Source organism: Passer domesticus, chromosome Z, assembly GCF_036417665.1.
Source record: "Passer domesticus isolate bPasDom1 chromosome Z, bPasDom1.hap1, whole genome shotgun sequence".
NCBI classification, from domain to species: domain Eukaryota; kingdom Metazoa; phylum Chordata; class Aves; order Passeriformes; family Passeridae; genus Passer; species Passer domesticus.
This window is the reverse complement of record NC_087512.1, coordinates 69,758,656-69,761,344: the sequence shown is the minus strand read 5'-3', so window position 1 is coordinate 69,761,344 and position 2,689 is coordinate 69,758,656. Positions and strand designations below refer to the sequence as shown.

The window sequence follows — 2,689 nt, the reverse complement described above, 5'->3', positions numbered from 1 at the left end:
GTAAGCCCACCGCTTGTGCAGCCTTGCCTGGCAAAAGGCACCGGGTGTTTTCAGACACGAACACTTTTGGTGCCGAAGCAGAGCAGCTGCTCTCCATCCTGTGCGGCGCTCCTGCTCCGTGCCCGCTGGAGCAGACCCCGGGAGCTGCTGTCCCTCGTGCCGCGCGTGGAGCCTCTGTCCCGGCGCCGCCGCCCGCACGGGCTGCTGTGCCCACGGACAGGGCGCTCTCGGGGCCAGGCAGAGGCACCAGCTGCCTCCAGCTCCGAGAGCAAAGCGCAGCCTCTGGGCTCTGCTGCCCGTGGTGCTCGGGGCGTCACAAGGACAAGAGGTGACTCCTTGCAGAGCCCCCGCCAGCGTGCGGCTGCCACGGAGCCCCTGAAACGCACACGGCCGCGGCCGTCTGGCGGGGGCAAGGGAGAGGGAGGGCACGGCAGTCCTTGCTGCCTTCTCACCTCGCTTCACTCTCTGTCCAGGCGATGGTGGAGGCACTTGGTATATTGACCTGAAGACCAAGGGTGGGAGCGCTGGCTTCGGAAAGCCTCCTGTGACAGCTGATGTGGTTATGAGCATGTCGAGTGCCGACTTTGTGAAGATGTTCACAGGTGAGGGACAAAGGCCTTTTACAAGGGACACAGGTACCGGGAAAGCCAGAAGAGCTGTCCCAGAAAAACCTCTGCTGACAGGGGAGTAGAGTGGCTTCTTGCTTTGTGATCTGGGGTTGGAGGAGCTTTCAGCTTTTTGTGGCTCGGGGGAGAGTGCAGGCAAGAACTGCTTGGATTTTTCAGCACTCCTGCATCCCATGAATAGGAAGAGTGCAAAAGGTTACAGTGCTTTAATAACCAGTTACTGACATTTTAGCAGCCAGTGTATCTTCAGAAGGAATCCAGTCAATGCGTTGGACTTGTGCTCTGTGCAGGTCTGAGCCGCATCTCCTAAATGTGCACTACTTGTACCAGGAGGACTTGGTAGGAATATAACCTGATTTGTATCATCTCCCCTGAGAGATTGGAGCCATATGGTCTTGTCTTAGTTAAATCAGTCATAATCTAATAATTTTATTAAGTAACAGGATACAACATCTGATGTAATTTTCTCTTCTTACAGAGTGTTTTCTCATTCCAGAAAATGTATTTACTGATTAAGTAGTAGTGGACAGGAGGCAATGTCAGAGCTTTCATTATGTTAAATTGCTACTCTTCTTTATAAGTGTGACTTCTACAAGTATCACTATTCAAAACAGCTCCAAACCTTTTCTAACACTTCAAAATGGAGTCAGAAGAGAACAGATTAATAATGAAAAAAAAGTTATCCATTAAGTTAATCATTGTAATCAAGCCCTCAGAAATGTTTTTTTACAGATGGAAAAGTAAATTCTATTTCAATTCATCTGCCTCCTCCTTTATGGCAAGGTGTTTCAATATTGTCCAATATAGATGGACACAGATATATGGAAATTCTTTGTTATATTCAGATAATGGAAGTGTATGAGATTTAATCACAGATTCCATTTAGTGTTTTTACCACATGGATACAACTATGAAGTATATTCCAAGAGAATTTCTAAAGCACTCAAAAATCTTCCTCTAGGGATATTACTCTTTCCTATGCACAGTCTAGGTAATTTTGATTTTCTGATGATTCTGTTTCTTCATTTTAGATGAGCTAAAGCTATTCATGGCTTTCATGCCGGGAAATTCTGGTATTAAAGGTGATATGTTGCTAACATTGAGTCTGGAAAAGATGCTGCTATAGTTAAATTTTGAACACTAGCAGAATACTGGTCTTTCTTATGTAACTACAATGCTATTTTAAAACACCAGTCCTCATTTTTTGCTGCTGCAGTATAAGATCAATAGATTTTGTAATTGCTACAGAAGTCACAACTCAGGGTGATTATAATACCCAACAGCAAACATGGCGTTTTAAAATAACTTCATGAAAAGCTTAAAGAAACAATTATGTCCCAAAATTCTCGTGTTTCAAGAACAGCTTTTTTAATTTTCACTTTTTTTTTTTTTGACTGCAACCTGTCCTATATCACTGTGAGATGCAAACCCAAGAGAACTTTATTTCTTATCATGTTTTCTCATCTTTAAATTACCTGATGTCTAAGGAGATATGAGTTCTTATTCCATGATTAGGAGATGCACAGCGTGTTTCCAGTGTACTGTAAGAGCTGAAGTCAGCACTAACTTTTCCTCTGACTGGGGGACAAACAGTGTTTTTCTGCCCTGTACTGGTTTCACAAAGCTTGTATGAATTGACCATCCCTATCACACGTTATTTTAAAAGCCTGACGATCTTGAACTATTGAAAAAGTCCACTGTGCACTGTTAAGACAAGACCTACAATGGATGCTATAGTAGAGGAATTATTGCAGATATATGCTTTCTGCAAAGGATTTTTACATGAGGTCAAAAGTGTGTTTGTTTTTACTCTATTGCTCACTTCACAGATTTTGAGGCCCATAAAAATGAAATTACTAAAAAAACCTGACTGTTTTGCTACTGTGAATAACTGGAGAGAAAGGTATGGGGTTTTTGGGTGGTGATAAATGAAGAGAACGTCTCCAAGATGTGCATAAGAGAGACGCGATCTGCAGGCTGCTGACATGCGTGAGCAGGACTGATGGCTCGTCGTACTGCGGGGGAAATGTGACCCCCTGTGCTCAAGGGCTCTGTTAGACGCC

General features: G+C 44.2%; 1 protein-coding gene across 7 annotated transcripts in view; it reads left to right on the top strand.

Moving 5' to 3' along the window:
- The window catches only part of KIAA1958 (KIAA1958 ortholog), an 83,172-nt gene that overhangs the window by 4,268 nt on the left and 76,215 nt on the right, over window positions 1-2,689 (top strand). For 6 of the 7 annotated variants that reach the window (XM_064404852.1, XM_064404856.1, XM_064404855.1 and 3 more), the window contains one exon: window positions 474-602. The exons of the other annotated variant lie outside the window; for it this stretch is intronic. The gene's annotated coding sequence lies outside the window, so the exon portion shown is untranslated. The remainder of the gene's footprint in view (window positions 1-473; window positions 603-2,689) is intronic. 7 annotated transcript variants of the gene reach the window in all.